The sequence below is a fragment of the Dendropsophus ebraccatus genome, chromosome 3, assembly GCF_027789765.1.
Source record: "Dendropsophus ebraccatus isolate aDenEbr1 chromosome 3, aDenEbr1.pat, whole genome shotgun sequence".
NCBI classification, from domain to species: domain Eukaryota; kingdom Metazoa; phylum Chordata; class Amphibia; order Anura; family Hylidae; genus Dendropsophus; species Dendropsophus ebraccatus.
The window spans coordinates 80,745,862-80,760,837 of NC_091456.1; the positions used below are offsets into that span (position 1 = coordinate 80,745,862).

At 44.8% G+C, this 14,976-nt stretch overlaps 1 long non-coding RNA gene across 1 annotated transcript; it reads right to left on the minus strand.

The window, feature by feature from the left end:
• Positions 1-3,020: 3,020 nt before the first annotated feature.
• On the minus strand, positions 3,021-10,199 carry LOC138787155 (uncharacterized). The gene is made up of 2 exons (XR_011362312.1): positions 10,097-10,199; positions 3,021-3,125 (listed from the first exon to the last, which is right to left on the minus strand). It is a non-coding gene; the product is annotated as an uncharacterized lncRNA (long non-coding RNA).
• Between the last annotated feature and the right edge of the window lie 4,777 nt (positions 10,200-14,976).

The window sequence follows — 14,976 nt, forward strand, 5'->3', positions numbered from 1 at the left end:
ATATACCTCCACCTTACAATAGTTCGGTTTAAAAAAATTTTTGAGTTTGGTGCAGCACACCCGGATGCCTCACTGCTCCTCATAGGAGATTTCAATTCTGTTGTGGATGGCACCCTTGATAGGATGTCTGCAGTGGCATCGACCTCAAATGTGCGCTTGAGCCCTTGGGTGCGCTTTTACCCGAGGTAGCTCTCTTTGATCTTTGGAGGGCATGGCACCCGGGTGTGCGCACCTACTCCTGTTTACTCGGCCCCGCACAATAGTTGTCTCGTATTGACCTTGCCTTGGGGATGCTTGGACGCTGTCCTTGGTGATAGAGGTAGAATATTTGCCCGCGGTCACTCTGACCACTCCCCCTTGAGTCTCCTCCTGGAACACCCTGGGGTGTGGCGCCCCACAGTGCGGTCTTGGCGCCTTAATCCGCATGGCTTTCTATTCTGGGGGGGGTGGCGTAAGCTCCCTTTATCAGTGGTGGGATGCTCTAATCTGATAAAAATGGTATGGATGCCTCAATTACTATGTATTGATAATTCCCCGATATGGATTCCTATCCGTTACTTTCATAAAGTACACAGCTTATTCAGAGACCTCATTTGGGGTTCCCAGCGCCCTCGTATAAAGCTAGAAACTTTGCAAAGAGCAAACAGCAGGGGGGTTGGCAGCGCCTAATGCCATGATTTATTTCTTAGCCTCTCAGCTGCAACATCTTAGGGGGTGGGAGACAGGACACGTAACGGACCCTACTTTCCAATTATTACAGGCCCACTTTGGAACGGGGCAGTTATTGAGGTCCTGGAGGCTAACGCTTCTCAGCGGCTGCAGCAGGCCTCCCTACACTTCAGCTTTATCATAGAGTCTGTAGAAGGTTAGAGACATGTATGGGTTGTCCAGAGGCTCTGCATACACCTCTATATGGGATACCCCTTGGTTGAGTGAGTTATTCTTCTTGGAAGGGTTTACACCATGGCGGGCACTTGGTCTTAGACGAGTGAAGCAGTTATACATTAATGGCCAGCTAAAAAGTTTCCAGCGGCTGTGTGAAGAATTCCCTATCCCTAGGACACATTTTTACAAACACCTCCAGATACGCCATGCGTGTGATAGTGAGGGGGACATTTTATCCCGGGAGCGGGTAATTATTCCGCCTATCCATATAGTGGGCATCTACTTTCACATCTGGTCTCATTTCCTTGCTATATATCCACTTGCACGACAAATTTTTAGAAAAACATCCGTGACACATAAAGGAGAAGTGGGAGGCTGACTTGGGTCCCCTGGAGGATGAGTTATGGAAGGAAATTTTGGAGATGATGCCCCAGTTGTCCGTGGGGGAGCAGCACCGACTGTCCCATTTGTACCTGTTACACCGTGTCTACAGAACTCGGAGTTCTTATTAGAGTGGGACTTCGTCCCGATGCCCTGTGCCGGAGAGACGGGGAGGGATCCTGCACATGTTCTGGCGGTGCCAAAATTAATGAGGTATTGGCAAGAGGTTGCTTCAATTATCCACAAAGTCTATTCTGTTCACCTTGAACAGTCTCCCTTAGTTTGCATCTTAGGTACGTAGAGGACATAGCCTTACCCAATCCTGGCAAAGTAGCTGTTGCTAGGATCTTGTATATGGCTAGAGAAAGCTGATAGCTCAATCCTGCTTGACCAGGACCCTCCGACGAGTACTGTCTTTGTAGCTAAAGTTAACTGGCTCATTGCCAATGATAAATATGCCTATGAAAAGCGGGGAGGCGATGAAAAAATTTGAGAAGATCTGGGCCCCTTGGCTAGATACCCTGGTATGGCGCCGCCGTCACTTACTAGAGGCAGGCTCTCCCTCAACGGCCACCTAGAAATATGTCCAGGAGTTTCTGCTTATAATGGAGGTTATAGAGCCTATCTAATGGTTTACTGTCTTTACTGCTGCGTACCTCTCTCTTCTGAAGGGTTACCTTACGAACTATTTTGGTTGTTGCCAATTTGTTGTTTTTACTTTCTGTTCTGTACTGTTTGCGCAGGGGTTTGGGCTACTGTACTGGCCTCCCCTGTGGTTATGGTGTCTTTCAAAAAAATACAAAAACCTTTAATAAAAACTATTTGATTAAAAAAAATTAAAAAAGAGGCTATCCTTACCCTCTGTTTTTCCCTCAGTGTCCTCCAGTCTTAATCTCTGTCCCACCGCTCACTTACAGTCCAATCAGTCAATCACTGTCTCACTGAAGCCAGTGGTGCCAAGTGGGCCCATCACTGGAGCGGAGAAACATAAGGAGGAGGGGCTCACTGGAGGAGCGTGGACAAGCATGGCCTTTTTTTTTATTCTTAACATCACGGCAGCACAGTATCTCACTTTACACCACTATGGCTTTAAATTCCAGCTATAGATTGAAAATGAGCTGCCAGAATGGAGTGCCATGGAATGGATTTGCAGTGGATTCACAGCGAGAAGCTTGCAGCTGTGAAATCCGCCTGCTATACGGTACTGTTTGAGCATACGCTAAGTTATATTTTAAGGGTATATTCACACGAACGGGGCTCGCAGCGAGATTCTCGCTGCGAGCCCGGCAGGTCCTGGCGTTCCTATACACTACATACTTGCTGCGGTCTAAACGACCGCAGCGAGTATGTAATTCTGCCGCCCCTTAAACCCCTTCTTGCTCCCGGCCGGTCCCCAGCTGTAAGCGTACATTACCCTCTCCTCGCTGCACGGGTCCGGCGTCCTGCTCTCCCGTCCGGCCAAATCAGTGTGTTGCCCAGCCGCAGCCACTGGTTGGCCGGAAGGGAGAGCAGACGCCGGACCGGCAGCAAGGACAGGTAAAGTATGTCACAGCCGGGGAGCCGGGCGGTAGCAGAAGGGGTTAAGGGCGGCAGAATTACATACTCGCTGCGGTCGTTTAGACCGCAGCAAGTATGTAGTGTATGGGAACTGCCAGGACCTGCCGGGCTTGCAGCGAGAATCTCGCTGCGAGCCCGTTCGTGTGAATATACCCTTAGTCAGAATTTCCTTCTTAGCTGTTCGTGGCATTGCTTACTTCAAGATAGGTCATTAGCATTCTGCAGTATCTACATGTAGGGGAAATGAAAGAAATCACTACAAGTTTTCCTCCAGCTTCTTGGATACATCTTTCCATTGATGCCTAAAAAATAAAAATAGAAAAACAAATCATTCTGATGAGCATGTTATTGTAATTGAATTCTCTTTTTCATGAAATGTACTTCATTATAATTCCAACATCAACAAGAAGCAATACATAGGAAACTATAATGCCTCTAAATGAAGAAAAAATTTAGAACAAAAAGGCCGGCCAGGAGCAACATTTTTCTAATACCCCATGCCTCTCCACCTCTGGATTGCCACTTTGGGACCTCCACTAGAGCCGACGTCACAACCCGGCTGATGGATTGGCCGCTCAGCCAGTCAGTGACTGGGGTGGAACACCACTGCAGTCACTGATCAGCTGAGCGAGCTGTCCATCAGCTGGTATGGGCATTCTCCGCTGAGTCGTGATGTCATCCCAACTTGGAGGAAAATGCCTTCCGGCAGGGGTCCTGGGTCACCCACGCTGCTCATCGTGGGCATGGGGAGAGGTAAGCAAAGATTGTTGTTATTTTCTCCCTTGCCCCTTTCGCCTGTCAGATTTTTGACTGGGCTGGACTTCTCCTTAAAAATACTCCAAGGCCCCATTCACACATCCATGTCAGTTTTTACTGTCAGGAAATCCTGATCAGGAGGCACTTAAATGGCATCAGGAAAGCATCAGGATTTCCTGACAGTAATCCGTTTTTACCTTCAGGAAACCATCAGGATTTCCTGATGAGAAAAAAAAAAAGAAGCGTTCTCAATGTGGTCTAGTATGCTAACATACGTCACAAGAATCCACATTGCCCCTCATGTACCCTACCACTGTCACGTGTCCCCCTTGTGTACCACGCCACCTTCTCCCCTCGTGTACCCTGTGCCACTGTCTCCCCCTTGTGTACCCTGCCACCATCACCCCTTGTGTATCCTGCCACCATCACCCTTCGTATACCCTGCCACCATCACCTCTCGTGTACCCTGCCATCGTCACCCTTCGTGTACCCTAGCACAGTCTCCCCCTTGTGTACCGTGCCCCTTACCCCCCCCCCCCATGTACTGTGTCACTGTCTCCCCCTCTTGCCATGTGTCATTCTCTAATCTGTTGCAGAACTACAACTCCCATTATGTGATGTAGTCCTGCATATTACCACACACACCATGCTGGGAGATGTAGTTCTACTGTGTCACTGCCTTCCTCCTCCTATACTGTTTCATCCTCTAATGTGTTGCAGAACTACAACTCCCATTATTACCTGCCTATAGGACATAATGGGGGTTGTAGTTCTGCAACAGGGAGAGCAACAGGTTGCAAAACTACAACTCCCATCATAACAAATGTCTGAACACGTTTTGCCGTGTGTGCTGAGGGCTGGGGCAGACGGCGGGAGGCTGGGGGTGCCGGGGGTGGGCAGTGCAGCAAGAGGCTGGGGCAGACTAGAGACAGCGGCAGCAGGAGGCCGGGGGTGCCGTCTGGTAAGCCCTGGGGAAAGGGGGACGAGTGGTGTGTGTGTGGGGGGTTCCCATATGATTCAGAACTCCAGACACTTTCCTGATGCACATCCGAGGTTCCAGGGCTCCCACAAAATAGGACAGGATCTAAAAAATCCTGACCTATTTTCCTGAACGGACACCCTTCAGGAAAAATCCTGAAGGGTGTCCGTGACTAATGTGTTTCCTATGACTCAGGACAGATTTTGCAGTAAAAAACGAGCTGCCTGCAAATTTCTGGGAAATTTCTGGAAATTTCTGGTGCTCTTTGGATTGGTGTTTATGTCAATCAGCAATATTCAGTAAAGGTGGTTACAGAAAAGCATAAAATGAATATCAACCATTAAAAGTATTTATAGCAGTTGGAGTTGAAGATTCAGCTATCTGAGAAATCAGCTATCTTATCTGTATGGCTAATTGTAGTCAGGGATAAGTCCACCAAATGACTAAAGAATAAATGAGGAAGAACATTCAATGAAGTTTGTTGGTTTATTACTAGCTATTGTATGTACAAATTGTTTCTTCATGTATTATATGTCTATAACATTAAAATCTACAGAAATTGCTCATTTGTGGCCAATCAATGCTTATTAAACGCATATTAAGGCTATGTTCACACTACGTAAGAGACCGGCCGTTCCGTGAGGTACTTAAGTTCCGGACGGATGATCTTTCCGACCGCAGTGTTCTGATGCGGGCGCATCAGCGTGCGCCCGCATCAGAACTTCCCATAGCGCACAATGAAGCAAGGGGTCGGAGCCGCTCGCTTCATTGTGTGAACTGACAGGTCTTTTTGCAGCTGCTATTCACTGAATTGCAGCGGCAGAAAACTGAAATGTCAGTTCTTTGCGGCGCCGCATGGGATCCCGGCCGGAGCGTATATGATGTGTATGCTCTCCGGCCGGGATCCCATAGAAGAATAGGCAATGTTCAACACTGCATAAAGTACGGCCATTGTTGCTGATGGCAACAACGGCCGTACTTTTACGTAGTGTGAACATAGCCTGAAGAGGACCTGTAGCTAACCCGAGATTTTACTTTTCCTAAATAGCTTGTGGTGCCCCAATTACACATCTTTTTACAGTTTCTCCCATTCCCAAGATAGTTTGTCTGATAATTCAGTCAATAGTCAAATGGACATGAACTTGACTTTAATAATAATGAGTAATTATCAGGTGATGAGTGTAATACATGGATGGGGAACCTGTGGCCCTACAGCTGTGGCAAAACTACAATTCCCATCATGCTCGGACAGCCAAAGCTTTAGCTTAGCATGATGGGATTTGTAGTTTTGCAACAGCTGGAGAGCTAAGGCTGCATTCACACATACTGTACGTAGATTTTGTGGATCTAGAGACGGTGAATGCATGCAATGGATATTGACACATTATGCTGGGCGGGGAAACAATCCATTGCATGCATTCACTGTCCGTAGGTCTGCAAAATCTACGTATGTGTGAGTGCAGCCTAAAGGTTTCCCATCCCTGGTTTAATTATACAGGCAGGGGTGTGAATATTTTACATTAAGGGGCATGCATGCAGGGCCGGCCTTAGGGTAGATGGCGCCCTGTGCAAAACTTTCTTTTGGCGCCCCCCCGTTGATACCCCCAATAGTAACATAGACTATCTATCTATCTTTTTTTGTATCTCTATATCTATCTATCTAGGTATCTACCTATCAATCTACAGTATCTATCTAGCTGGGTGACCTCTATCATACTGAGTACTATACAAGATGCTAGGAAAGCTGGGTGACCTCTATATACTGCGTACTATACAAGATGCTAGGAAAGCTGGGTGACCTTCATATACTGCGTACTATACAAGATGCTAGGAAAGCTGTGTGACCTCTATCATACTGACTACAAGATGCTGGAAAGCTGGTGACCTCCATCATACTGAGTGTTAGATACTAGGAAAGATGGGTGACCTCCATCATACTGAGTGTAAGATACTAGGAAAGATGGGTGACCTCCATCATACTAAGTATAAGATACAAGGAAAGCTGGGTGACCTCCATCATACTTACTACAAGATACTAGGAAAGCTGGGTGACCTTCATCATAATGACTACAGGATGCTGGGAAAGCTGGGTGACCACCACCATACTTACTACAAGATGCTAGGAAAGCTGGGTGACCTTCATCATACTGACTACAGGATGCTGGGAAAGTTGGTGACCCCTATCAAACTGAGTATAAGATACTAGGAAAGCTGGGTGACCTCCATCATACTTACTACAAGATACTGGGAAAGCTGGGTGACCTCCATCATACTGAGTATAAGATGGTGGGAAAGCTGGGTGACCTCCATCATACTGACTACAAGATACTGGAAAAGCTGGGTGACCTCCATCATACTGAATATAAGATACTGTATCAGCACCACAGCAGACACGTTGCGGCTTCAGCACATACAGGATAACATGGCGCACAGACTCCTGCCATAACACAGAGAGCCCGTAACCTAGCAACGACGCTGCATGACCTCCATGTCTATCATCAGGCCTTGGAGATAGCCGCTCCTGGTGACCAATCAGTGAGCTCTCAGTATTGCCCCTCCTGGCTCCTCGGGGAACCATCCTAGCTGCTCGGTACCTCAGCTCCTGGGAGCCGCCACCGCCGTACAGGAGGATGACTCCACACTGACAGAGATTAACATAAAATTTTTGGATTAAATGGAGAGTCACCGAGGGATCATGAGTGACTGCTGCAAAGACTCCCGAGATCAGAGGGGAATTAAAGGGATTATTGTATGAAAAGTTTTGGAACTCTCTAATAGTTGCAGTTTTTTCCAGTATCTCTGCTGTCTGTCAGGGAATAGAGTACACATACTCGTAGCAAACCCTCAGCTGTGAGAAACATCACAGAATTTCATTTAATCTGCTTAAAAATAAAACAGCACCACTCCAGGTTGTTTGTGGTATTGCAGCTCAGCCCCAGAGAAGAGACGTGAGGGAGCTGCAATATCGGGTGTCACCTGTGCACAGGGGTGGCGCTGTGTGCTGGAGGAAAGCAGCCATGTTTCTCTAATGCTGTACAATCCTCCGAATGTCTGAGATCCCCAACCACATCAGTGTCCACATAACACTATGGAGGTCGGTAAGGTGGAGATACTGATGGGGGTCTGGAAGGAGACAGGAGGAGGCACAGAGGATGACATGGTGAGGGGGACCCAGATAATGTCATGGCCACACTGCAAGGAGAGTGTCCGTATTCGCGGTGGGCGCCGGGGGCCGGGGCTTATCGGCGGGAGGTGGAGCTTACTGGGACTTACCCAGCACTGTCTTAAGGAGCGCCCCAAAACAACCACTGTGCTCAGAGGGTAAGCGGACAGCTAGGGGGGCGCTCTGGCAGACAGATAGAACGTCTGTCTGCCAAAGCAGTTAGATGTGCAGCTGTCTGCCAGAGCGCCCCCCCCCCCAGCTGGCCAGGAGTGATGCGCCCTGTGCAACCGCACAGGTCGCACACCCCAAAGGCCGGCCCTGCATGCATGCCTCATATACAGCTCCTGATTGTATAATCATGCCCATCACCTGATATTCATTCCTACTCCAACAGGTAACTTTTAAGGGTCCATTTAAACAGAAAGATTATGTGACAGATTAGCTGCCAAAGATTTGAAGCCAAAGCCAGGAATGGATTTGTAAAGAGGAGAAATCGCAAGCTTTCCTTTATGACCTGATCTCTGTTTATAGTCTGTTTCTGGCTTTGGCTTCAAATCTTTGGCAGATAATCTGTCAGATAATATTTCTGTGTAAATGGACCCTTAGACATTTCCATGCAGGAAAAATCTGTAGGAAATACTGATGTGGTGACACTACATCAGATCCTAAAAGATAGGCAGCAGCCACACTTTAATAACTATGTTTCTTTTATATACAGAGGTATTGCCACTTTTATTTGTAAAGCCATCAGAGGCAATGGGGGAGATTTATCAAAGAGTGTAAAATTTAGACTGGTGCAAACTACCCACAGCAACCAATCACAGCTCAGCTTTAGGCAGTGCTGAAAGGAAAGCTGAGCTGTGATTGGTTGCTGTGGGCAGTTTGCACCAGTCTAAATTTTACACCCTTTGATAAATCTCCCCCATAATGTGTTCAAATGGTTGTATTCATAGAATTGGTTTATGAGAAAGTGATACTATAATATACTTTTGTCTGCATGTTTATTCAACATTTGAAAGCTAAGGACTAGGAATGTCTAGGAGTTTTAGAGAATTCGTCATTTTGCAGTCAGGTTCGATCATTCCAGCAGAACCGCTGTTCTGTGTACTATGTGCTATGTTCTGTGTTCTGTGCTCATGTACTATGTTGGTTCCAGCCAGTACAATGCTATCACAATACCACTAGTCAGGATTAAGCATAAGGATATAGGAAATGACACCTGGAGCTACAATAAGAATATTTGTGTACATTCACCTTAAATTAGAGTCTCCTCCTACTAAGGGTTCATGCACTTGGCCATGTTAAAAATAGAGATGAGCGAACCTGGAGCATGCTCGAGTCAATCCGAACCCGAACTTTCGGCATTTGATTAGCGGTGGCTGCTGAAGTTGGATAAAGCCCTAAGGCTATGTGGAAAACATGGATATAGTCATTGGCTGTATCCATGTTTTCCAGACAACCTTAGAGCTTTATCCAAGTTCAGGAGCCACCACTAATCAAATACCGAACATTCGGGTTCGGATCGACTCGAACCCAAACCGGGTTCGCTCATCTCTAGTTAAAAATCCATTCTGTTCTATTCGAATTTATACTGAGATGTAAAGCCCACATTCACCTTCAATAACTGATGGACGAACATCTGGCTGTCAGATATCTCTCCTGTCCACTCCCTGTCCTTTCCATACACAGGAACTTTTGGTACGGCCAAGCATTCTTGTGTTCTCTATGGGGAGGGTTGAGCTGCAGACAGAGAGCTCTGGCTGTGGCTTATCTCTTCCAGAACAACGGGGTAGGTCAGAAATTTCCCCATCATGTCAGACCCCTATTAGCACCTATCATGTGGCTATGTATTGTCAGGAGAGCCCCATACAGCTGACAAAAGTATAAGGTGTATGGGGACCTTTGCCTACTGTGACCTCCAATTTGATACAGAGGGATATTGTTTTTTCTCTGTCATTTTCTGCATAAAATCAACAGAAAAAAATTGTGCCATGCTCAATTAGACAGCTCTATACTAGGTAGCCATATGACCTCCATACACTTCCATATAGGCTCTGTGCATGTCTTTACCTTGATGCCTAATTTTTCATTTTCCATTAGTTTTTTTTAAACAAATTAAGTAGTTTTTAAAACAAATTACGATTAAAATAATAATGGCAAAGAAAATATAGCTGCTAAACATATTTCCATACCACATCATACATGTGTAGCCAAACAACGGCAGATTTGTTTACATGATGACTATAGTCCTTAGCACTAGAAATTACAGTTAGAGGCCTAATATCATGACTTTGAAGGCACTGAACTTCAGAATACCTGGACCTCAGTCACAGCATTACATTGTTACATTTCTAAAAGAAACTGAAGAAATGTACCTTATCCTGTATGTGTTCAATTGCCATGTTGTCCACAATCTTCAATCTTCCACACTTACTTCCTCGTCTCAAGAGATGCCTTCAACTACCTTCATTCTTACTGATCTATATATACTGGAGTGGTTCTGGGCACCTGGCCAGACATTATTATACTATGCTAATTAAAACCTTAGGAGTGGCACAGATTCTGAAGGTATGCACAATAATTATTAGAAATCTACATAATTATCATTCAGATTTTGGCTTGCTTATTCAGCAAATTATGCATTAATCATTTTCTTGTGGTTTAAGATCCCTGCTTGCTGTTATTCCATGGGGGCCGTCAATGTTTTCTTCCAGTGGATGTTAGTTTATGCATGGTCATATGCCGGAAATGCAAATACAAGATTGCTTCCAGTTACAGAATGTATATCAGTGCCATGAATTGACCTAAAAAAGGGGGAATTGACAAAAAAAAACCATATTGTATATCTATCTATCTATCTATCTATCTATCTATCTATCTATCTATCTATCTTTCCATTATATTTCCATAGTTTCAGTTCCACCCATGGTTTAAGTTACAAATGCAGTGTCCCAGAACAGGCTGTCCCCTTTTCACTGTAAGTGTACTTTTATTATTATGGTCCTGCCTGTCCTGGTAACTCTATGCACTGCAACTACTTGCTGTTTCACCCCTATTGCTCTCAGGATACTGTACAGTTTTATGTATATTTCTGTGTGTATAACTATGTACAGTGGTATGCGGAGGCTAGTGATCACGTGACCGTGCCCCGTAACCATGGTTCCTCCAATGGCCGTCGAGCTTTGGCCAGGCATTACCATGTGACTTCCCCTTATTGAGGAGTTCTGTCCTCTACTTCAGAGAGGACGGATGTGTACCTTTAGAAGAGTGGCTGGTGCGTTGCTGTTGCAGTTATCGGCTGTCCGCCTGCTCAAGTGCCTGGAGTATCCTCTCATCTGGGTGTCGTTCCTGTTCTCTACCTCCTCATCATCTCAAAATATTCACCGCAAGTACTCTAATCCACCCAGCCTCTCTATTTCTCTATCACTACTACTCCCATCATCCGGCACCACCCTTGCTCTGCTTGTACAAGTCTGCTATATCCCCGGTTGCATCCGGATGAGACTGTTGCTACCAGTTACCTCAGTTATAATAAAACTGTAACCACTGTTGTTACTGAACCCTGGCATTGGTGTCCAATATCTGGTGCCCCGACTAGGTACAACGAAGAATCGCATGCCCAGTGTCCCGCATAGTACCGCAGACCGGCCTACAGCTGTGCCACCCTCGTGCCCTAACCGTGACCGTGACCGTGTCCACAGCTGCCCGGTTACTGCCTGCAATACCATCCGCACTGCGGAGTGACCCCCTCGGGTCGGCGCATCGCACAAATACTGACCAGATTATTGGCAGAAAAAGACCACTGGGTCCATCTAGTCTGCCTTTTTGTATTTCTTGTATTCCATTTTTGCATTTCTATTATCTATTTCTTTTTTGTATTTTTGTATTCCTTTTTTGTATTTCTATTATTTTAGGGATAGATATGTTTTGTTTCTGATCTTACCCACAGTTGAACTTAGATTGTGGCCCCTTGTTCTTGTGTTTAGTTTCTCATTAAAAACATTTCCCTCTTGAACCTTATTAAGTCTTTAAGGTTGCTCTTCTCTCTTCTTTTCTTCAGACAACTCAGGTTTAGTCTTTCCAGACTTTATACTTTCAGACCTTCCACTATTTTTGTAGCTCTGTATCCATACTATTGTGTCAATATCTTTATGTGTCCAGAACTGGACACAGTATTCCAGATGTGGTCTCACCAGAGCTCTATATAGCAGGATCATAATCTACCTCTTCCTACTGGTTATACCTCTAGCTATACAGCCCAGCATAATATTTGCTTTCTCTACCACTTGACTCTTTTGGTGACTCTTTTAAGGCTATGTTCATACACATTATTTAGCTCAGTATTTTGGTCAGTATTTTTTTCAACCAAAACCAGGACTGGGTTGAAAACACAGAAACTGGGCCAATCTTTCCATTATAAATTTTCTGTCTGTTCCACTCCGGATTTAGGCTATGTTCACACAACGTATGTTTTCATAAAAGTACGGCCTTTGTTGCAATCGGCAACAATGGCCGTACTCTGTACGAAACCATACCTTGCCTTGCCTTCTATGGGATCCCGGCCGGAGCGTATACACATTGTATACGTTCCGCCCAGAATCCCTTGCGGCGCCGCAAAGAACTGACATGTCAGTTGCCTGCGGCCGCTATTCAGTGGATAGCATCTGTAGAAAACCATGTCAGTTCACACTATAAAGCAATCGGCTGCGGCCGCAAGCTATATAGTGTCCTTTGGGGAGTTTTGATGTGGGCATGCAAGGATGTGCCCGCATCAAAACCCTGTGGCCGAAAAGAACTGCAGTACCAGCTGGAATGATCTTTTCAGAGACCGGCCGCTCTGTGACCTGGCCAGATCACAGAACGGCTGGTCTCTTACGCCATGTGAACATGGCCTTAGGCTGCAAATACTGACCAAAATACTGACATAAATGCTGTTACAAAATACTATGTGTGAACATAGCCTAAGGCTGTCAGAAATCACTACAGCTAAATCCTTCTATTCTGAAGTCTTTGCTAACACAGAACTGCCGATATGATACTTGGATAGAGGATTCCTTCTCTCCAAGTGCATTTTTTTACATTTGGAAACAGAAAACTGCAGTTCTCATGGGCGTATTATAGTCTAATCCTCACTATACTGTAGGTCTCATGACCCAAACTGGCAGCTATTAGTTTGATTTTTTAGAATCACAGTCAGGCCAAGACATGTTACGGTAATATGGATACAAAAATCTAGCCATAATAAGCCCATAAGTAGGCACCCTAAAAAGTTAAAAAGATTTTCTATGTCTAACCCTTGTACTTTTTCACTTGTGATAGACTTCGAAAGCGCATACAGATAAGACTTATATGTTTTTAAATCCTGGTGACCCTAGACCCATCTGACATCATATTTCAGGGCTTCATCATTGGGATATGTAGGGATGATTTTTAATAAAAGGTACACTGACATACACTGTGGAATACCCTATGTTATACTATGCTTTTGTGTCCCGCAAATAAAACATATGTATTCTTGAGACATGACCAAACCTCATAACTATTAGACTATATTTGGTCTAATAATGTTATGCAGTGATTTATGTCAGAGTAGTTTATCTAAGGCATGCAGGCCAATGAACCCCAAAACGTGATGTTAATTGGGCCTTATGACAAAGCTTATGACTAAGTTTCCTGCAGATAATTGACAAGGATTATTAGAGTAATTTGATAATCCCTTGAACATAGTCCTAATAATTGTATGAGTCAGTTCAGATGATAAGTGTTAGGACTCGGGTCGTGCGCTCAGCTCGGCTTTTTCAGCCATAATGCTTCACATGTTTTCACATACTCAGCTCTGCTGTTCTTTGTTATAGCAGAGGCCAGGGTTTCACTCCCCTGACTGTTCAGCATAGGTGTTGGGTGTGTGCACTGATTATTGATTGACAGCTGACTTACCAGTTAGCTTTCTGTATCTGGCAGGATCTGGAGTCTCAGCCCCAATCAAGTCTGGGGCTGGGACTCCAGGCTGAATAAATATCAGACCTGTGGTCTCATTTTTTGCCTGTGATAGAACCTGGTTCCTCCTGTGTATCTTGACCTAGCATTACTCTGACTTTGTACTTCCGATACCTGACCTTTTGGCTTGGACCTCGACTACCTGTGTTTGGCTTGACACAGCGGTGTAACTAGAAATGGCTGGGCCTCATTGCAACCTTTTAATTCCCCCCCCCCACCATCAACAAATATCACACAATTTAAAAAGGGCCCTCATCCACATACATAAGGCAAATTTCCATGCATGATAACATGTATACTTAACCCTTTAAGGACAAAATGACCTTAACCTCTTAAGGACGGAGACAATTTTTAATTTATGTTGTATGGGTTTGAAACAGGTAAAACAATTGCCAGCTGGGGGCGATCGTCAGACTGAACTGATACTAAAAATGGAAGCCATCAGACCGCTTGGTCTGAATGATAGATCCGGTATTCATGGAAGCTGCTGGTGATGCAGTAGTAGCTCTCTTACTATGCACTGTACAAAGATGCAGTTTGTGTTAATATCATTGATTGTATTTATGTGTCTTGATTTATTTTCTATGTAAGGATGTATGTCTTTTTAAATATGCTAATTACTGAGACGTAATGTTGTATAAGAATAACCGTGATACGTGATGATGTCAGGGCTGTGAAAAAGCGTGGTTAATGCAAAACAGCTGTTGCCTTATCTGTGTGTTCATCCACTCTGTTACCTGTTTGGTGAATAAAGGAATTTAATATTTTTGCTACATCGGTGAGTGCCAGACTTTACTTCTTATTTTGATTATCTGAAGGACTGTGAACCTATTTCTGTGCACCACCTGTAGCATGCTCCAGTATATTGGCTACCATGCACACTAAATTAATATGTCCACTAGCGAATGTAAGTAGTGCCGAGAACTCTGATTGCTGTGTCATTCCTGATCTTGCACGGTTTAGACTTAGTGCCCGTAGGCGAAATACCTAATTCATGCCCCAAGGTAAAACTTAGCTTTTATTTTATACAATAATAAAATTAAATCAAAAGAATCCTGTGATAACGTGTATATACAGTGCTACGTTAAAAGTAGTTAGGTGTTGAGCTGAATGCTGTTAGATCAATCCTATATCATCGGCCAGGAGATGATTAGACTACGGATGAGGGGTGCATCTACCTCCTCTCGTAGTCTGCACATACGAGATAAAACACAGGGGGTTGCTTCACCACCTTTGTATTACTCATTGTGTCTGCATA